The sequence below is a fragment of the Vulpes lagopus genome, chromosome 1 (assembly GCF_018345385.1).
Source record: "Vulpes lagopus strain Blue_001 chromosome 1, ASM1834538v1, whole genome shotgun sequence".
NCBI classification, from domain to species: domain Eukaryota; kingdom Metazoa; phylum Chordata; class Mammalia; order Carnivora; family Canidae; genus Vulpes; species Vulpes lagopus.
The window spans coordinates 96,165,847-96,182,175 of record NC_054824.1 but is presented as its reverse complement, the minus strand read 5'-3'; the positions used below and the strand labels follow the sequence as shown (position 1 = coordinate 96,182,175).

General features: G+C 38.7%; 1 protein-coding gene and 1 pseudogene across 1 annotated transcript in view; one reads left to right on the top strand and one right to left on the bottom strand.

Annotated features, from left to right (window-relative positions):
* The window catches only part of ZPLD1 (zona pellucida like domain containing 1), a 417,570-nt gene that overhangs the window by 123,107 nt on the left and 278,134 nt on the right, over window positions 1-16,329 (top strand). The gene's annotated exons all lie outside the window — the stretch shown is intronic.
* On the bottom strand, window positions 7,159-12,951 carry LOC121473546 (annotated as a pseudogene).

Sequence of the window (16,329 nt, the reverse complement as noted above, 5' to 3'; positions counted from 1 at the left end):
CTCTCTTGTTACCTCCATGTTGCTGGGTAGCCTCACCAGGGGTGAGAATCTGCTGATTGATTCTTCCTGCCTCCCTGGAAGCCAAGCTTCCTCACAACCATTTCACTGTGAACGTCCTTCGCAATCCTTTGGTCTAAGTGAGTCTCATCTACTTGGCCATTTTGCTGCCTCCTTGCTTCTTTTTTCCTTTGACTGTTTTATCCTTAGCAGAATTGAAAGTATTTTCTTCCTGCCTTTTGCTTTGTATTTGGAAAGGTAACTTTCCTCTTTGAGTGTCAGTGGCATCTTTGGTCCTCAGTGTGCCAAGTACCAAAGCCTCAACACACTGGTTTACCCTTCTCTTTTTGCTTACTTTCCATTACACTTGATCACACCTCACCCTACAATGGATGCCTGCTATGGTGTGGACTGCTATCTGTCCGTGGTATTCCTGGGTATTGGCCAAGTCAGGGAATTCTTCAGGGGCAACTGGGATGGTATTGGTACTTTTTAGGTTAGCCCAGTCATATCTGCCAAGAATCTCACACCACTTTGAGGAAGCATACAGTATTCTATAGATTCAGTGCCCATAGAGGTAGAGGAGGGCTTTTAGGACTTGTTTCTCAGACTCTTTGGGAAGGAACTTGGAGTATTTTTGCAATCATTGGCAGGCCATTAAAAACTACTCAGATCTTCCTGTGGTTATATCTGGATATACCCATCCCTGGGGGTTCCAATGGCCCCCGTAGAGTAGTTTCCATAACTTCTTCTCACTTCTCTGGTGATTACCCAGCCCAAATGCATCTCTTGGCATTGCTTCACAAGTAATATGGCAGGTTATTGAGGAGGAACTGACATGCCATAATAAGAATTCTAGAATTCTTCTAGAAGAATTTAATAATGGCTATATTTCAAAAGTATCATAATAAGAATTCTAGAATTCTTCTAGAAGAATTTAATAATGGCTATATTTCAAAAGTATCTGCCATGTGCCAGACACTATCATAGACGTTCTGTACATTATCTCATTTTATTGTCTTATAATGAGAAGGGTATTTTCCACATTTTACATATGACAAAGTTCAGATTAAGTAACCTGTTCAAGGTTACCCAATTTCCAAACGCCTCAACAGGTGTGGCTCTAAAGCTTATGCAATTTCTACTGTGTTCACCTTTACTCATTGGAGCCTGGTTAATGGAGATGTGCAGACAAACCACCTAGCAAGCCCAGGAATCAACAGTGGTGTCCAATTAAAGTGCTCCCAAATGATAACCTGAATTTTGGTTAGGCGATGCTGCTGCGAAATAGCCTTTGTCTCCAAAACCCAGTGTAAGCCTTCCACCAATTAGATGGACCCTGGGAACTGGAAACCAATGGCTGATGGGATGAAATCTGCTGCATTGGAGGGCACTTTTTAAAGGGCCACCATGTCAGGAGCTTTTTGTTGCTTCTTTCTTTTTTCCTTCTCCTACCTGAGCTTCCCTCTTGAATTCAAACTTCACAAGGGAAAAGAACTTTGTTTACCACTGCATAGCCAGAAAGGACAGTGCCCATAGAAGATCCTAATAAATATTTGTTGAATTTATGAGGAATTGGGTGAAAAGCTCTTTGCCTGCCTTTTGAGAACCAGCTACTCCTGACATTTCATCCACTAGTTTACTAGAGATTCAGGTGATCTGTTATGTATCTGTTTGCTGACTGGCCTGATCTTAACCATTGTAACAGGCAAATCCTGCCTTTTTAAGACAGTTGGTGAGACCCCTGAAAGGGCAAAGAGACAAAGACACATGCAGGGCATGGGCTGATGGGTGATAGGGGTAGCCTCTTATACCTGTTTGCATCTCTATGACTTGAACTCTTTCCTTTTCCTCTGTAAAGAAGGGAGCATTCATGTCTTTCTAGGAGATCTTTCTCTCTGAGAAATCCTATGTCCTTGTAATTAATCCCAAATTTTCCGAGGATTCTGATTCTTTGTTTCCTCATTCTGTAAGAACTAGACAAATCTTACTTCTAGCCTCACTTTTCCTAAATTGAACATTTCCCTTACTAAAAACCAAAACAAAACCAAAAAAACAGTGAAACCCACCAACAGTAAAATACAGATGCAATCATATTTCTGTACTATGACTAGAAGTAAAATTCCTGTGATAGAAGTTTTCTTATCATCTGGCTCTATTCATTACACAGGAATCCTTATTTCCACAGGATTTCCTGTGGATAAACTGCTTCTCTGGCCTTGAGAGAAAACAGATGCATCTCCCCATAATGAATGAAATGAATATATAAGCTTCAAATAGTCCCAGGAAGAAGATCCCAAATACATTCTCTAGATTTTATGTATTTATCTTTCAATAGAAACTTATAAATGTGATGACTAGGTTTTTGATGTGCCAAGTTCTCTTTCACTATCAAGATGGTTTTTAGGAGAATTTTGTAAATGGACATAAGCAATAGATATACTTATATCTGCTGGTATGAATGAACAGAGCCTTCTAGAAGAAGGGCTCCTGATGAGTTATCCCTGAGCTACCCTCACCCACCAAGCCAGACTCTCAGCCCTGGGGTTTCAGACTAGGTTCCACTACTGGAACTCTTGGCTTTGCAAGTCAAACAGTAAGTTTCCTTGGTTTCTTTCTGTAAGTGTGGTGCTCAAGACGGCTGTCTAAAGGGCAATATGGGAAACAGTTTTCAGGTAGAATGAATGGATAGTGGTGGCAGTACCTGGGGGAAGACTCACATAGCACATCGCTTGGCCCATAGTAGAACAATACATGTTTGTTGAATAAATAAAATAATGAATACATGAGTTTGGAAACAGACGATTGGAGCCATTGACAACACAAACCTCTATATGGATGCTAGTTTCTTTTTAAAAAAATATTTAGTTAGTTAACATACAGTGCAATATGGGTTCAGGAGTAGAATTCAGTGATTCATCACTTACATATAAGACCCAGTGCTCATCACAAGTGCCCTCTTTAATAACCATCACATATCTAGCCCATGCTCCACCCACCTCCATCCATCAACCCTCAGTTCTTTATTGTTAAGAGTCTCTTATGGTGGGACATCTGGGTGGCTCAGTGGTTGAATGCCTGCCTTTGGCTCAAGGCATGGTCCTGGGGTCCAGGGATTGAGTTCCACATCAGGCTCTCTGCATGGAGCCTGCTTCTCCCTCTGCCTCTGTCTCTGTGTCACTCATGAATAAATAAGTGAAATCTTTAAAAATCTTATGGCTTGTATCCCTCTATCCTCTCCTTTTTTTCCTTTCCCCCCTTCCCATATGTTCATCTATTTTGTTTCCACATATGAGATATACATAATGCATTCCAGCTTCATTTACATCATTGCAAATGGCAAAATTTCATTCTTTTTGATGGTTGAGTAATAATCTTACACATCTTCTTTAACCATTCATCAGTTGATGGACATTGGGACTCTCTCCATAGTTTGGCTATTGGTGATAATGCTGCTGTAAATATCAGGGTGCATGTACCCCTTTGAATTAGGACTTTTGTATCCTTTGGGTAAATACCTAGTAGAGCAATTGCTGGATCATAGGATAGTTTTATTTTTAGTTTTTTGCGGAATCTCCCTGCTCTTCTCCAGAGTGGCTGCTCTAGTTTGCATTCCCATCAACAGTTCAAGAGGGTATGCCTTTATCCGAGGATGTTAATTTCTTGCTCTCAATTTTGTTATCATTTGGAAACCATTTCTTTGAGTAACTTAATGGTTAGGGGTGCAGAGGGAAGAGCAATTACTTTGCTGACTGGATGAAGTGTTTTGAGGCAGCGTGTACATACCTATGATGGGCAGTGTGACAACGGACACCTCAGGGATGCTGATTTTTCCAGTTGGTGTGCGAGTCTGTCTTCATGTTTGAATGAACTGGGCTGGCATGCAGAGTATATAGCAATATGACTAGTCTCAGTTTATTGGTAATGTGAATGTAAGAAGTGATATACTTTAGTTTTTATGACATTCCATGGTTTTCAAGATATACTTAATGATTTTTTTACATATTTAACATTTCTTTTATTCATGCACTCACTCCATCCTGCCTCTCTCTTTCATTGGTTTTGCTGTTCATATTGAATGCAAAGTATATCAAGTTCTTCAATAAGGGAAATAGGTTGTTTTTATCTTTCCCTACACACTGTGTGATCATGAATGTGCTTCAAAAAGGGGAACATAGAAGGGAAATTAATCAAAATCTGTTTGTTTCCATGGTACTCATAAAACACGGATCTTTTATGGATACAGTAAACTTTAACTTAAATCATCTTCCCTTGAGAGACATCAGTTAAGGTCAGCCATGCAATTCCCCACCAGAAAGCAGACCCAGGTTACTGCAACCGGTTTAGGGTATTTATGAAATCATATTGTCAAGATTTGAATGGTATTGTTGGATGGCAGATTTCTACACCTCGGAATGAAACCCGTGCTGGTCCTGGTACAGAGAGTTAGTCATGTTCACCATCTGTCAGAGATCTGTATTTTTCTGCTGTGAGGAAGAGGAGCCTGTGGTCTCTGAAAATTGTCAGCTCTTCAAAGGTACAGCTGGGCTTTATTTATACCTGTATCCTTCCTGCAGAGCATATAGTTCTTAGCACATAGTGAGTCAGTTTTTCCCTCACTTTTCCACTGAAGTATTCTTAGAGCAGTGTGAATTTGTATTTGTTGCGCATTGGTGAGGTCTGTGGGTAAACTTAGAAGCACCCCATGGCACACGTGATGTTTCTTTGCTAGCTTATCTTTGGAATTCATTTGTATTTTTTGTTCTAAAGAATGTTGTACTTTTTTATTTTTTTTTTGATGTACTTTTTTAAATTAAAAACCTCAAATATGATCAATGTCCTTGAAAGATGCACTAAGTTTACATCGTGACTTCGAGCACCTATTGGCCCAGCACCACATATTCCCAGAAGTATAAATACTCCAGGTCTAAAAATAACCGTAGAAAGTGTTTTTGTCAGTTCAGGCTGCTCTAACAAGAATGCCACAGATTTGGTGACTTAACACCACTTACCTCTTATAGTTTTGAAGGCTGAGAATTCTGAGATCAGGGTGCCAACATGGTTGAGTTCTGGTGAGGGCCCTCTCCCTGGCTTTAGATAGAGGGCCCTGCTTTCTTCATCCCCTTTTAAAGGCATTAATCCCATCCACAAAAGCTCCATCCTCATGAACTAATGACCTCACAAAGAACCCACTTCTGAATATCATTATATTGAGCATTTAGGCTTCAACATATGAACTTTGGGGCGACACAAATATTTAGTCCATAGCACTATTCAAGGAATATGAATGAACTGAATAGTGAATGAATGAATGATAGCAACTTCAGAGTTGGGAGGACATGTAGAATCTTCTTTGTAATCGAAAACTTCCTTCTGCAGTGTTCCCGACAGCTGTTTTTTCAGCCTCTACTTACTGTGACAGGCAGATCACTACCTCTCAGAGAAATATTTTTGGTTATTAACTTTTTTCATTAAAAAAAAACTGTTCTAAAGAACAGCTTGGGGTCATAACAAAATTAAACAGCCTTCCCCAAACATACACAGACATACAGTCTTCCCTACCATCAACAATGCTCACTAGAGTATGACACTTGTTAAAGTTGATGAGCCAGCCGAAGTTGACACATTTTTATCAATCAAAGTCCATAGTTTAAATTAGAGTTTACTCTTGATGTTGTACATCCAACATCATTGAGTTTGGGCAGATGTATAATGTCATGTATCTGTCATTAGTGTATCAGACATAATAGTTACATTTCCCTTCCCTCCCTCCGCATTAACCCCTGGCAACCTCTGATCTTTTTACTGTCTCCATTGGTTCACCTTTTTCAGAAGATCATGTATTTGGAATCACCTATTGTGTAGCCTTTTCAGATTGGCTGCTTTCACTTAGTAATATGCATTTCAGGTTCCTGTATGTCTTTTCATGGCTCAATAGCTCATTTCTTTTTAATGCTGAATAACATTCTGTTGTCTGGATATACCATGGTTAATTTATCCATTCACCTGTTGAAGTACATCCTGGTTGGTTCCAAGTTTTGGCAATGATGAATAAAGAAGCTCTAAACATTTGTGCGCAGGTTTTTGTGAGTCTGATGTAGGTTTTACTTGCTCTTTTTCCTTATGCTAAGTGGAAATCTGACCTCCTATAACTTCTTTATATCAGTGAGATGCTGTCTCTTTCCTCTTTTATACATAAATAAAGCTATCTGAGAAGGTTTTTCTATTTTAGGCCAAAAAAGCATCAGTTCTGCCAATTTTTCTCATGTTGTAGCATTTTTTAATCCCTGATTACCCACTTCTGGACAATGTCACTGTATAAAACAAGGAGAACAGTGAGCAGATACTCTGAGCATCAACCTCAGAGTGCAGAGGGACCATCATTTTCCCTGTTCTGGACAAGATACCTTGTTGATACAATTTGTTTGCATTCACTCTTTTGGATATTGTGTCACTTAATTCATTTAAAAACTTCGTGTTTATTTTACCAAACTTATTCTTAGGATAGTCTTCTCCAAACTGTACTTTTCCAGAGGACTTTGAGAATTTAAAATCTAGATGTTCTCTATATACCCATTAAGCTTCCTCTTGTTATTTGTGATTCACTTTTCTAGATTGTTGAATGTGTTTTCCTCCTTTTGAATATTGTTTTCTTAATAAAACATATAATCCATTGTTCCTTGTTCAAAACATTGTTCTTATGATAAAGAATCATCTATTCATAACAGAACTTTTAAAAGTACAGATGAGCTAAAATAAGGGAGCAAAGGTGTTCCTTACCTTATTATCAGAGATAAATATCATTACATTTTAGTACATCTATCTAGTCTTTTTATGCAAAATATATATCCTTTTTTTTCTTTTTTTTTCAAAATATATATCCTACAAGCACACATATAGTATATATGCATTTATTACCAAACTGTATATGTGTGATATATATGATCATACCATGTAGTTTGTTTTATAATTTTTTTCTTTTCTTATCATTCAACTTTTATATGATATATTTTTATTTTATTTTATTTTATTTTATTTTATTTTATTTTATTTATTTATTTTTGGCTGGGTACAGTATACTTTATTGATGGTACATGACAAGGTAGGGCTCCCCAAGCCCCTCCCCTTCCTCAGGGTCTAGGATGTAAATTGGAGGTCAGGAGATTCTCAGTGTGTTGGGGGATTAAGTTGGGGCAGGGACTCCCCAGCAGCTGAGGGCCTCTCTCTTCCTCTTGTTCTTGCTGGGGCTGGTGGTCCAGGAGGCTCTTACTCCTTGGAGGCCATGTGGGCCATGAGGTCCACCACCCAGTTGCTGTAGCCGAATTCACTGTCATACCAGGAAATGAGCCTCATAAAGTGGTCATTGAGGGCAATGCCAGCCCCGACGTTGAAGGTGGAAGAGTGGGTGTCACTGTTGAAGTCACAGGAGACAACCTGGTCCTCAGTATAGCCCAGGATGCACTTGAGGGGGCCCTCTGATGCCTGCTTCACTACCTTCTTGATGTCGTCATATTTGGCAGCTTTCTCCAGGCGGCAGGTCAGATCCACAACTGACACATTGGGGGTGGGGACACGGAAGGCCATGCCAGTGAGCTTCCCATTCAGCTCAGGGATGACCTTGCCACAGCCTTGGTGTCCGGCCATAGCTTCCCAGAGGGGCTGTCCACAGTCTTCTGGGTGGCAATGATGGCATGGACGGTGGTAATGATGCCCTCCACGATGCCAAAGTGGTCATGGATGACTTTGGCTAGAGGAGCCAAGCAGTTGGTGGTACAGGAGGCACTGCTGACAATCTTGAGGGAGTTGTCCTACTTCTCCTGGTTCACACCCATCACAAACATGGGGGCATCAGCAGAAGGAGCAGAGATGATGACCCTCTTGGCCCCGCCCTTCAAGTGAGCCCCAGCCTTCTCCATGGTGGTGAAGACCCCAGTGGACTCCACAACATACTCAGCACCAGCATCACCCCATTTGATGTTGGCGGGATATTGCTCCTGGAAGATGGAGATGGCCTTCCCGTTGATGACAAGTTTCCCGTTCTCTGCCTTGACTGTGCCGTGGAATTTGCCATGGGCAGAATCATACTGGAACATGTACACTATGTAGTTGAGATCAATGAAGGGGTCATTGATGGTGACAATATCCACTTTGCCAGAGTTAAAAGCAGCCCTGGTGACCAGGCGCCCAATACGGCCAAATCCGTTCACTCCGACCTTCACCATCGTGTCTCGGGGACACGGCTGGCCCTGCACCAGAAGATGTGGCTGTCTGTCGAACGGGGAAGAGCAGAGAGCCTATATGATATATTTTTAAAGATACCCACAAAGTGCATAGCATTGTAGGGGGCACTGGGAATATAGTTGAATCAAAGCAAATATACTATGGTCTATTTAATTAGTTTTCTATTATTAATTTGACATTTAGTCAAATTAACTAGTTTTCTGTTATTTGACATTTAGGTATTTCCAGATATTTTGCTATAATTAGTGCACATGTTGCTAAATCTTCATAAATATCCATGACTATTTTCTGAGGAAATGAAACTGTGAGTCAAAGAGCAAGTAAAATTGTCAAAGGTTTTGATATGTTTTAGCAAATTGTCTTCTAGAAAGTTATGAAATAATTTCAGTATCATTTAATTATTTGAAAACTGGATTAATGTTCCTGGCCAGCAAATTATTGATAAAGACATTGAACAAGAGAGGACCAATGACAAGGTTTTAGAGAAAACTGGAAAATCATTCTTCCCCAAATTATGGGTTTGTTAGTCAATGCTTTTTGGGGACAATTGTTTGCTCAGTTGTATTATACCTTGTCCATATTTAAAAAAATATTTTATCACCTAGGGTTTCATAAGAAATTTGGTTGGATGATTTGCTGAACTCAAGATAGTCTATAGCTAGGGACTCTCTGTTTCCAACAGTATAACAATCCTACATTCTCTGTAAATTATGCTGGTTCCTACTGCTTAATTTCTTTAACAGCAGTGTTCATTGTTCTACAAGAATGGAAATATTCTGTGATCTATGCTGTCCATTAGGGTAGCACTGTGCCATAGATAGCTGTGGAACACTTAAAATATGGTTAGTGTGACTCAGGAACTGATTTTAATTTTTTTAATTTTAAAGAATTTAAATAGTGAGATGTGACTAGTGGTTACCATATTGGACAATACAACTTTACCATATCTGATGAACCATCTGTCCAGTGACTCTTATATAATTTAATTGGAGTTTAATATTAAGTTGAGAGACTCTTGGTTCTTGGAATGCATTGGTTTTTCTCTCTTACTCTAAGTTGCAATTTTTTTTCACTGCTCCAACTCATAATTTTCTAAAGATTTCTGACAGTGATTTTATGTCACTAGTTCATATCAACAAGTTATTTATAGACTGGGATATAATTGAATTGAGATTGAATAATCATTTCTTTCAAATCAATCTTTTAAAAAAGATTTTATTTATTTGAGAGAGAGAGAGAGAGAGAGGGAGAGAGAAAGAAAGAGAGTATAAACAGGGGGAGTGGCAGAGGGAGAGGGAGAAGCAGGCTGAACAGGGAGTCCGAATCAGGGCTTAATCCCAGGACCCCAGGATTTTGACCTGAGCTGAAGGCAGATGTTTAATTCACTGGACCATTTAAAAAAAAATCATTTCCTTTAACAAGAATTTTCTCCTCTTTGTAATGTGAACATCATTTTCCTTGATAGAAAAAGATGTAAGCAAGAAAAGTTGAGTAATTTTCTACTTTTCATCTTTGGCAATATTTCCATCTTTCACAATCAGTTAGCTTTCCCTTTACTTACTCTCCTTGAAGTTGATGTAGCTAATGGGGCCCTTTCTGTTGTCAATAGTGTTTTTGTTTTCAAGCCCAGACTATTCTGGCTATAGCATCTTTACTAGAATACTTGTAGTTCTATACTACTCTTTTATGTCCATCTATAACCATGAGCTTTTTGTTTCCTCCCCAGTTTTTTGAAGTCCATTTTAAAATTTGAGTTTGGCAGGAACATGAGTAACCTACAGATTTTTTAACTGCTGTTCCTTTTGCATCCCCTGGGAATCAGATTTGATTATATTTTAATTCAGTTCAACCCATAATGGTGTTGACTGATCCTTAAGCACCTAATTCCTAGGTGAATTAGACTTGGGCCTTCCCATCACAGGACTTATACTCTCAACTAAGAGAATCAAACTTGCGTATCACAAGCCATATGCAGTGAGGTGTACACATATTTACAGTATTTATAATGTTCTAGGGGAGCATGGCAGAGGGACAGGGTTAATCCTGGTTGCATAGCATGTAAAATGGGAAAGGAGGTTATAAAGAATCAGAAAAGTCTGTCAAACAAATGATGTTTGAGCAAGAATGAGTAAGAGTTAGCAGGACAGGGAAGCTGGGTAACATGGTATTTATTCATGAATGAATAATGTGAACAGAAATTCCAGTGGATATGTTCCAGGCTCCCAGATAGTTTTGCAGCTGGAGTGTAGAGTGCTTCTTGGGGGAGCGAACAGAGATGACACTGAAGCTAAACAGTAGCTAAATGGTGAGGGATTGTATGTTATGCTAAGGAATTTGAATAAAATTGAACACTCTTGGACAAGAGAAGGGAAATAGATTCCTCCTTTATTTAAAATTTTTTTTTAAGATTTATTTATTTATTTTAGAAAGACAGCACGAGCAGGGGGGAGAGGGAGAGGGAAAAGAGACCCCTCACTGAGCAAGGAGCCCAAGGTTGGCTCTATCCCAAGATCCAGGGATCATGATCTGAGCTGAAATCAAGAGTTGGATGCTTAAATGACTGTGCCACCCAGGCCTCCCTAGATTTCTCTTTTACAAAAACAATTCTGGTGAATCAACTTAGGATATGTTAGACTTGGGACAACTTGTGAAGGGGAAATCGTTAGTCAAGAGGAAGAGGAGAGTACCAGTTAAAGAGGAAGAGTTCTAACAGAGCAACATTTAGGATGCAGCGCTAATAGGATTAGGTGGCTGATTGGTAGTGTAGGGAAGGAAGAGGCAGGAAGATGATTCAGAAGTTTCTCATATGTTGTTGTCCTTATGGGGGTCCACTTTTTCTCTTGAATCACTTTCCCTTCGGGATCTCCACATCTGAGATCATGTCTGTCTTTTCTCTGAACTTTTGGAAACTTGTCCCAGTGGTGAGTGTGTGCTAATTTTATCCAGCATTCCAGTCTTCCTGTCCTAGGGATTCCAGGATGTGCTCATCCTATTTTTTTTAAACTTCTCTATTTTGAGATCATTTTGGACTTATAGAAGAGTTGCAGAAATAGTCCATTGACTTTTCATATACTCTTCACCCAGATTCTCTTTCACATCTTACATAACCATAAAACAATGATCAAAACTAAGAAATTAACCTTAGAATTAAATTACTCTTAACTGAATTACAGAATTTATTTGGATTTCACCAATTTTTCCACTTACGTACTTTTATCTATTTCAGGATCCAATCAAGGATTACACATTGCATTTCGTTATAACATTTCTGTAGTATCTTCCAATCTGTGACAGTTCCTTAGTCTTTCCTTATCTTTGATGACCCTGACACTTTTGGAAATTATTGGTCACTTATTTTTGTAGAACTCCCTTCAACTTGGGTTTGTCTGATGTTTATTCATGATTAGATTGAAGTAATGATTTATTGCAAAGAATACCACAGAAATGATATGTCCTTCTCAGTACTTCATATCAAGACATGTATGTTATCGATTAGTGTTACCAACAATGTTAACTTTGATCACTTAGGATAATATCTTCTGGGATGTGCACTACAGAGTTAACATTTTTCCCTTATTACTCAGTATTTTGTGGGAGATGCTTTGAGAATATGCAAATATCTTGTTTTTGCTGAAATTCTCACTAATTTTAGCATCCTTTTAGGGGTCTTGCGGCAATTATTATTACGGTGTTCTAATGGTTATTTTCTATCATTACGTGAAATCCTTCTCTTTTTAAAAAATAGGCTGATTTATTTATTTTAAAGATTTTATTTATTTATTCATGAGAGACACAGAGAGAGAGAGGCAGAGACACAGGCAGAGGGAGAAGCAGGCTCCATCCAGGGAGCCGGATATTGGACTTGATCCCGGGTTTCCAGGATCATGCCCTGGGCTGAAGGCAGGTGCTAAACTGTTGAGCCACCCAGGAATCCCCCAAAACAGGCTGGTTTAAATCAAACTTAAGGAGACAAAGGTGTGCCATTTTTTTCCCAGTTATACTGAAATGTTATTGACAATAGCATATGTAAGTTTAAGGTGTAAAACATGATTTGATATCCATACATATTGTAAAATAATTATCACAATAAAGTTAGTTAACACTTCTGTCCCCTCACCTGATTACCTTTTTTTTTAAGTGTGTGGTGATAACGTTCAAAATTCACCCTCTTAATTTTCCAGTATATAATACAGCATGGTTAATTATATTCACTGTGCTGTACTTTAGATCCCTAGAATTTATTTGCTTTATAGGCCGGAAGTGTGTGCCCTTTGACATTTCCCCTTCCCCGCCTCCCCTCCTAGTCCTTAGGAACCACCTATCTACTGTATTTCTAGGGGTTTGGCTTTTTTAGATTCCACATGTAAATGAAGACATTCCCTCTCTGTCTTTCCATGTCTGACCTATTTCATTTAGCACAGTGCCCTCAAGGTCCATCCATATTGTCACAAGAAGCAGAATTTCCTTTTTAAAAATGACTGGAACGTATCCACATCTGTATTCCTGTCATCTCTGTCTATATCTCATATTTTCTTTCTCCATTCATTCATTAGTAGACACTTAGGCTGTTTCCACCTCTTACCTCTTGTGTTCAGTGCTGCAGGGAACATGGAGGTGCAGATATCTCTTCCGGAAATTGTTTTCATTTCCTTTGGAGATAGCCCCAAAAGTGAGACTACTGGATTGCATGGTATTTCTATTTTTAATTTTTTGAGGAGCCTCCACACTGCTTTCCATAGTGGCTGAACCAGTTTTCATTCCTAACAGTACACAAGGGTTTCCTTTTTTCCACATTGTCCCATGCTTGTCTCTTGTCTCTGAAAATAGCCATTCAAGTAGGTGTGAGCTGATAGATCATTGAAATGCTTTTGTAAGGAAGAGTCTTCTCCCCTGTTTATTTATTTAGTCACATATTTATATATGACTTCTCCCCTGTTTATTTATTTAGTCATATATTTATATTCAGTCAAATATATTATATTCATATATTTATATATAAAAATATATTTATATTTATTTTATAAATATATATATATTTATATATATAAAATATATAAAATATATTTTATAAATATAAATATTTATTATAATAATAAAATTAATTATTGGGGTTATTAGCCTATGTTATTGTTACTCAATTTGTCAATAAACTTTTTCCAGTTATGGCCATTGAGTGCTCTTTCAGGCTCCTGTGCCTTTTTCATATGCCTGCATCCTTTATTTCTGAGCATGTTCTTATTTTCTAGAACCACAAGATGCTTTATGCTGTTGTATTTCCCCTGCCCAGCCCTGGAATCACCCAGTTTTCCAAGGATTGATTGATTGATTGATTTATGATAGTCACACACACACACACAGAGAGAGAGAGAGAGAGAGAGAGAGAGAGAGAGAGGCAGAGACACAGGCAGAGGGAGAAGCAGGCTCCCTGCAGGGAGCCTGACATGGGACTCGATCCCAGGTCTCCAGGATCATGCCCTGGGCCAAAGGGAGGCACCAAACCGCTGCACCACCCAGGGATCCCTGCTCACAACTTTTTAACATGTTCATGTCACGCCTGCTTCATGAAGCAGTTCTTCGTTGTAGATTGGAATTGAGTGAAAAATAACAGAATGACAGGTAAAGCGTTCTCTTTTGTGCTTCCTCAAACTTTTGAAAGAGAAAATTTTTCAGTAAGACTTGTTGAATTTGCCTTCAGCAAATATTTATTAATAGCCCAGTATTTGTCGGTGCTAGGTTAGGGATGAGGATGGGCCATCTGATATCTGATAAAATGTTCTCTAGGCAGCTTCTTCCATGTTTTGATAAAAGAGAAGAGTTAGTAGAAGAGCTCTTCTTTAAGTAACCTGCCTGCGCTTTGCTTTTCAGGCCTCATTTGATAAGAGAGAACTTCATTAATTCAGAATGTCCCCTAACTTCCAGTGTGTTGAGGAGTATTCAGGGGGTGTCTCATATGGCTCACAAATAAGGCCAGTGAGTCATGTTCAGTTACTATGAAGAGGCCTCTGTTTGTTCCTTGTCCTGTTGCTCCAGTGCCCTTCCTCTGTTGTGAGTCACTAGAAACAAATATTTTCCCCTTTAAATAACTTTTGGTTAGTATGGCTCCAAAGCAGGGCTGCTTTGCCCTAGGCTCTTGCAGAATTGTTAGTGAAAATGGTACTTTTGGTTGCTTCTATGGCACTCGCCCATCTATCTGCCCACTTCGCTCTCTTACTGTAGCCATGAGTTCCTCATGGGCTGGATCAGGAGATGTCACCATGCATTTCTTAGAGTCCACTGTCTCCCCACCTAAAGAAGGCTGTGTTCCTGGATCAGTAGCTTTGTGCTCACTGTCTTACTCACTTACAATATGATATCCTGGAGGTTCCTTGGTCCCTTTTGCAAATAAACTTGGATGTGCCCCTTTAGTTCAGCAGGCAGGTCTGACCTTGCAGTGGTGTGTTTGGGTCTGAGCTCAATCTGGGAAACAAAGAATGCTTGTATTGAGCTGAAAATGATAATTCCACTTATTATCCAGAAGGTTCTTATTATACTAAGGCTTCATGGAACAAACATAACTCCCTTCTATTATATCCACCCTTCAAGGCTGAAGTCAGCTCTTTTACTACTCCTTCAAAATTCTATTCTTTCAGGTTAAGCAACTCAGGACTCTTTTTTTTTTTCTCTTCTTAAACCATTCCTCGTATGATATACATATATTTTTTAGCACTCTTCATATAATATGTTTAATGTTTTTCACCATTTGGGTCCCTTTCCTCTGAATATACTCTGGCTTGTTTGTGACCTTCCAAAAATGTGAGGTCAAAGAGACTATCTGACTCAACTGGACAAGATTAACTATTCCTTGTTTTATTTGACCTACTCTGCATCTTGTGATAACAAAAGACACGATCCTTTAATATTGGATTTATAGTTAAGCCATATATTTACAAATATGAGTTCAGAATTTATAGGTAATTATTTAATAATCAAAGATGTGATGAAAAATAACCAGACTGATTTTGATATGTACTTTAAAAAGGAGCATAATTCCTTAATTATGTATAGTTAAATTTCTGAAGTTATAAGGCTTAAAGAGGAACAATAATAAAAATTAATAAAAAATGGAAAGGGTATAAAAGGTAAGTTACAGGGACTCCTGGGTGGCTCAGGGGTTGAGCATCTGCTTTTGGCTCAGAGCGTGATCCCGGGGTCCTGGGATCGAGTTTCACATCGAGCTCCCACAGGGAGCCTGCTTCTCTCTCTGCCTGTGTCTCTGCCTCTCTCTCTCTCTCTGTGTCTTTCATGAATCAATAAATAAAATCTTTTTTTTTTTAAAGGTAAGTTACATAACTTCTAGATATCCTATAAGTTTAGGTATGTTTTCTTGAATTTTTCTCAGGACAAATTAAAAATAAGTGTTTCTCTTGATTGAACCCAACCAAGGTCAGAGAGCCATGGTGTCTGTTGATGCTGTTCATACAGGCCAGTGTTCTGGTCACAAAGTAGAATGAAACTTTGCAGAGACAAACAGCATTTATCCAGATCCTGTAGGAGAGAGTAACAAAACAAGGAAATGGGAGGATGATAGCCTTCTACTTTATATAGCCTGACTCTGAGAATTTAAGAATTAAGTTGTTTGTCATTAATTTAATATTTCATTGATACTAAGTAGCATTATTCTTTGGGGTCTTTGGTCTTGAAGAGCAAAGGGTTGCATTTTGGAATCAGAATACCTAGGTTTAAATTCCTTAACTTCTGCGTCCTTGATAATATTATTAATGTTTTTTTTTACTCTTTAGTTCTTTACCTAATGAGAGTACTTGCCTCAGTATTAAGAGGCTTCAATGAGGTGGTGCATGTAAAGTTCTTAGAATGGAATGGCTCCCATTAGTAAGCACCCAGTAATGGCAGCTGCTGTTATTTTGAGTTATTGCTTGCTGAAATAATAACAGCATCTTCCCTTTTTACATTTCAAAGAATGTTCACATACTTCAGATCACTTGTTTCTTGTGACAACTTGTCAAATAGGTAGGCAGACATTATTATTACAGTGTGACTTGACTTAGTTTTTTATTAGAAGAGCAGAGACTAGAACCTAGCCTTCAGACTCAA